This window comes from Arvicola amphibius, chromosome 1, assembly GCF_903992535.2.
Source record: "Arvicola amphibius chromosome 1, mArvAmp1.2, whole genome shotgun sequence".
Taxonomy (NCBI): Eukaryota; Metazoa; Chordata; class Mammalia; order Rodentia; family Cricetidae; genus Arvicola; species Arvicola amphibius.
In genome coordinates this window covers 173,712,192-173,718,191 of record NC_052047.1, presented here as the reverse complement: position 1 = coordinate 173,718,191, position 6,000 = coordinate 173,712,192, and the positions used below count along the sequence as shown (strand labels likewise).

General features: G+C 41.9%; 1 protein-coding gene across 1 annotated transcript in view; it reads left to right on the top strand.

Annotated features, from left to right (window-relative positions):
- Positions 1–410: 410 nt before the first annotated feature.
- Atad1 (ATPase family AAA domain containing 1) overlaps positions 411–6,000 on the top strand; it is a 43,665-nt gene continuing 38,075 nt past the window's right edge. The window contains 1 exon segment of the mRNA XM_038341594.1: positions 411–490. The gene's annotated coding sequence lies outside the window, so the exon portion shown is untranslated.

The following is a 6,000-nucleotide window of genomic DNA, read 5'->3' as shown; positions in this document are numbered from 1 at the left end:
ACCTCCAGATGTCAGTACAGAGATCGCGGAGGAGGGTGAGCTCACCCTAGAAACCGAAAGGCAGATGGTGAGGCCATGCGCGTCTGCGCAGCAGCATGAGGTCTTGCAGAGGACCGTGGAAGTTTATCAAACCAAGGAAGCACCTCTTTGCCTTCCGTAAAAGGCTCCTCTGTCAGGGTTGCATGCAGCTCCAGAGCAGCACAGGGATTTCATGTGTCAAGCGTCTTCCCCAGTTCAGTTTCTGAGTCGCTGAAGCTGAACTCAGCGCTTTCGGGAAGCGTCAGGTACATCCTATCCATCTTTCTGAACCTATCGGCACAGCAGGTACTAAGGTACAGGACGAGTTTAGACTGCAGCGCTAGGCAAGAATTGCGCATGCTCCGTGCGGGGGGGGGGCGGGGCACCGGCCGGAAGCGTACTCTCCCGGGCGGCATTTCTTTCCTGTGCGAGGCTGGGCTAGGGCTCCTATCGCCTCTGGTCCTGCCTCTGGGTGAGTAGCGGGTTCCCGCGGGGCCGGGCCAGGTGTGTCCCCCATCCCTCCGGGGTCCCCGAGGGCCCGGCGCTCACCTGGGGAAGCCCAGCCCGGCAGTCACCCGTCCCCCCACCAGTCACATTTGAGCGCCGCCCCGGCCCAGCCGGATCCAGCGGATTAACCTCCAAGGGCGTCCGGGGCCTCGCCTTGGCGCCCGGCCCGGCTCGAGCCCTCAGGTCTCGGCGCTGGCGGGAGACTTGGGCCGCTCGCAAGGACATCTCCTGTAGGCGGCCTGGTCACTTGGAGGATTGGGGGCGCTCTGGGCGATCTCAGGACTGGGCTTGTGGGAAGGCGCTGGAAAGAACCGGTCCGCTCGTGCCGGTCCTGCACCTCCCTCTTTGTGCAAAGGCGGAGGTGTTTTCATCAGGGCTGGCCATGCTTTCACAGAAGATGCTAATGTTCACAATGACCTGTCCTCTACGCGGAGCCTGGCAGGCATTCATTGTCACGGGCTGCATCCGTGGGCCTTGATAGCGACAGAACTAGTGGAAAGACCATTCGTAGACTACTGCAGTGACTTAGGAAGAAAATACTGCAGTATAATAAGCGTTAGTAAGTTGCTCAGAGATACGGCGTCCACGCTGAAACTAGAGTTTAAAATGAAACGGTTTAAAATTGTATTTGTCTAAAGATAACAATGAATCATACCGGTTTTGTGGTGTTTCTTGGTTGTATACAGCAGTGTGAATATTTTTGCCAAAATTAGTGTTTATGCAAAATTGAAATACATTCTCTACGTTTGCAGCTTTTATTGTACACACTTTTGTAATGATAAGGGACTGTAATGACCTTATTCTGCCAGGACGTTTCGGTTTTATTTCAAGATTTTGAAGTCACTTAGGAAGGTAGACATGCAGTAGTCTTTTTTTTTTTTTTTTTTTTTTTTTTTTTTTTTTTTTTTCCCGAGACAGGGTTTCTCTGTGGCTTTGGAGCCTGTCCTGGAACTAGCTCTTGTAGACCAGGCTGGTCTCGAACTCACAGAGATCCGCCTGCCTCTGCCTCCCGAGTGCTGGGATTAAAGGCGTGCGCCACCACCGCCCGGCAGACATGCAGTAGTCTTTAATCTGCCTCGCATCATCGTTCATATTGGAATAGGAAGAATTGTCTCTTGGCTGTATTTTGGTAGGATTAAAAATTGTTACTGTCTTGATGACTTTTAAGAAAATGTGCTTAGGAAACAGCCCATAGCCCTGATATACCTTTGTAATTCAGTGACTACCCAACTTAAACTTCCATTTATTTATTTATTTATTTATTTATTTAGGAGGCAGGGGTGTTTTGTGTAGCGTAGTTTTTTTCTTGAACCCTATGCAGCCCAGGTTAGCCTTGAACCTTAAATCTTCTTATAGCCTGAGTGCTGAGATTCCCAGGCTTTTGCCACTGTACCCAGCTCTGACCGAATCTTCTAATAAACAAAACTTTTTTGGAATATCATGACTTCACAGATTAAGTTCACAAAGTCCTTATCCCACCTATTGGATTATTAGCAATTGTGTTTGCAGCTTTATTGGGATAAAGACAAAGGAAGTACAAATTTCAAGTCCTTTGAGAAGTTGATTGTTGTGTGTCATATTTTTGAAAGCCGTACTAATGTGTGGATACTAATCTGTACTTTGTTACATGAGGCAATTATAATTTGGTGGCTAAGTTAGTTCCACTTTTTTTCTTTAGTAATTAATATAGTTGAACTGTATTTTCGAGTTATTCTATATTGGCCATTATTATATATTAAATGTAGTGGGCACTTTCTTATTGAATGAACTACTTACCATCCTAGGCCAAAGTTTCTTTATCCAAAATGAGGGCGTTCAGTTACTTGTTTAAATAATTATTGTGATTTTAATGTAATAACAGGAGTGTGAACACTGACTTAGAATGCTTTAGAAAAATGCTGTTGGATGATTGAAAGAATAAGGAGGATTTTCTTTACTATAAACAAATATTAGAGCTATTCCAGAGGAAGCCAATGAGAAGCATTTTAATTTAGCAATAGTAAGAAAAGTGTTTTAGAGCTAGAAGGAACATAAAGAATAGTCTTTGCAGTACCCAATTAGCAGTCTAGATTCTGGTTCATTTATTTCCACTGAGTTAATATGTATGTGTATTTTTTTCTTCTCCCCTCTCTCAGCACTTGTCAAGGCTTAATGACATTGTTGGACCCCAATATCCTATCTCCTAATGTGATAGTCACATCCTACCTGCTAAACTTATTTTGTGAAGGTACTGCCTTTGACACTGGAGTGAATTCCTGCTGTGAACCTTGATTGTTGTAGTTGCTCAGAGCTGTACCATATTTAAAAGTAGTCACATCACCTCCCTTCCCTTGTCCATGGCTGTATTCTTTTGTTTGTGATAAGGCTTTTTTTCCTTTTTTTCTTCCTTTTTTAATTTGAGACAGGGTTTTTTGTATAACAGCTCTGGCTGTTCTGGAACTCACTTTGTAGACCAGCTTGGCCTCAAACTCACAAAGATTCACCTGTCTCTGCCTTCCAAATGCTGGGATTAAAGGGATGTTCTACAGCTGCCCAGCTATGATAGGGTCTTCTGTGTAACCTATTGTTTATGGAGGCAGGATCTCACCGTAGTCCAAGCTGTCCTACAACTCAGTCTGTCCTCTTGACAGGCCTCTAACTCATGGCAGTCGCCTCAGCCTTCCAAGTGCAGGGATTACATGCATGAGCCATACCCAGGTCTTCCTTTTGTTTTCATGTCACATACAGTCAATCCATTATCCTCTCTTGCTCCCTGCTTCGCCCTTCCCTTTAGACCAGTGGTTCTCATCCTTCCTAATGTGACCCTTTAATACAGTTCCTTTTGTTGTGGTGACTGCCAATCATAAAATAATTTTGCTATTGTCATGAATCATAGTGTAAACACCTGATATGCAGGAGTCTGATTTGTGGCCCCCAAAAGGGTCTCTACCCACGGTTGGGACCACTACTTTAGACCTTTTCCTTTCCTCTCATTGTCCCTTTGTGCTTACATTCCCTACTTTTATGCATGTGTGCATTTCTAAATTTAAATTTATTTTTTTTTTAGACAGGGTTTCTCCATGTAGTTCTGGCTGTCCTAGAACTCGCTTTATAGACCAGGCTGGCCTTGAACTTACAAAAATCCACCTATCTCTGCCTCCCGCATCTTGCATTTAAAGGTATGCACCACCACCAACACCAGCCTATAATTTAAATATAGATTTCTGAGAGAACATGCAAAATTGGTCTTTCTGATCCTGCTTATTTACTTATAATAATGACCTCCAGTTTCCATTAATTTTTCTGAAAATGTAATTGGGTCTTCTTTCTAGCTCACTAAGACCCCATTGTGTACCATACTCTCTATCCATTCTTCTGTTGATGGACATCTAGGCTAATTCTATATCTTGGCTATTGTGAGTGGGTCAGCAAAAAGCATGACTGTGCAAGTATCTGCTGGTGTACTTACAATTCTCTGGATGTGTGCTGTGGTTATCTCCATACCGATTTCTGTAGGGGTTGCAGCAACTCTCATACCCACTAGTACTGTCTAGATATGATGCCTGCTTCTGCACATACTCACTAATGTTTGTTGTTGTTGTTGTTTTGACATTAGCCATGCTGACAGGGTGTGATGGAATGACAAGGCGGTTTTCATTTGCATTTCTTTGGTGGCTAAAAATGTTGAACACTTTAAAATATTTATTGTTCATTTGTATTTACTCCTTTGAGAACCGGCTAGTCAACTCATTAGGCTATCATTTAGTGATTGGGTATTTGTGTTTTTAAGTTTTTTAATGCTTTATATATTCTAGGTCTTAATCACTTGCCAAATGTACAGTTTGCTGTAGTTGGATTTTCTTGTCCCGCCAGCTTACAAATAACTACATAGAGACTTATTATTTATTATGAAAGCTTGGCCTTTAGCTTAGACTTGACCCAGTAGCTCTTATAACTTAGATTAACCTGTTTCTATTCATCTGCATTCTGTTATGTGACTTTTTTTTATTGTTTCTTTTTTTTTAATTTATTATATTTATTTATTATTTATTATGTATACAATATTCTGTCTGCATGTATGCCTGCAGGCCAGAATAGGGCACCAGATCTCATTGCAGATGGTTGTGAGCCACCATGTGGTTGCCGGGAATTGAACTCAGGACCTTTGGAAGAGCAGGCAATGCTCTTAACCACTGAGCCATCTCTCCAGCCCTGTTACGTGACTTTTTACCTCTCCTTAATTCTGTCTGATTCCGTTTTAGTCTCTTTCCTCTTCCAGTCCTCTCCTGCAAGTTCCGCCTATCTTGCCTACCTATTGGCTGTTTGACTTTTTGTTACACCAATAACAGCAATACATCTTCACAGTAGTATCCTACTACAGTTTGCATTTTTTCCCCAGCAAGTACTGTAACTCCTGTACCCTAAACTGAAGACCAAACCCAGGATCTTTCACTTGTTAGGCTGAATCCCCAGATAACCAAACACTAATTTTCATGGTTTAAAATTTTTGAAAGTTCTTGCTTCATATTTACTTTGTTGAAAGCAAAGAATTGCTCAAAGAATTTAATGCCACTTATTAATTAAGAAACTGCATATTTAGCAGTGTGAGTTTGAGGCCAGCCTGGTTTACAGAGCTAGTTCCAGGACAGCCAGGGCTGCACAGACAAACTCTGTCTCAAGAAACAAAAATAAACAATCAAAAATGCATATTTAGATTTGAACAGGTTTTAAAATCCTTAAACATAAGTATATGAGAAAAACGAGTCAGTTTGTAGTTAGATTTCACTCTCAAAAAATGACTTGGTATTTGTTATGCATAATAGAATTTTGTTTTGTTTTGTTTTTTCGAAACAGGCTTTTTCTGTAGCTTCAGAGCCTGTCCTGGAACTAGCTCTGTAGACCAGGCTGGCCTCGAACTCACAGAGATCCTCCTGCCTCTGGGGTTAAAGGCATGCGCCACCACCGCCCGGCACATAATAGAATAAATTTATATTCTTGTATTAGTAAAACTCTTGTTAGCCTCCTTTTATGCAGTGGGATTAAAATTAAAATAATTGTTTTCCAGGTTCTCTGAAACATCTAATAGCTAAGAGTAATATAATATCTCCACTATACTTTTTTTTCTTGAGACGGTTTCTCTGTGTAGTTCTGACTGTCCTGGAATTTACTCTTGTAGACCAGGCTAGCACCGAACTCACAAAGCTCTGCCTCTGCCTCCTGAGTGCTGGCTTTAAAGGTGTGTGCCATCATGCCAGAGTTCCACTGTACTTTTAAAAGTATTTGTCCTCTAACTAAACCTGTATCTAATCTACTGCAGTTTCTAAGGGAAGCTTTTAATGTGTTTGTTTACTTAACATTTAAAAAGATGATTGTCCTTCAAATAAGACACTTAAACAAAAACCAATGTTTTATTTTGACCAGAAGTTTCTTTTATTTAGTTAAATCTACTTTCTCTCCCAATTTTAACAAATACTGTTATTTCCTAGTGACTTTTCT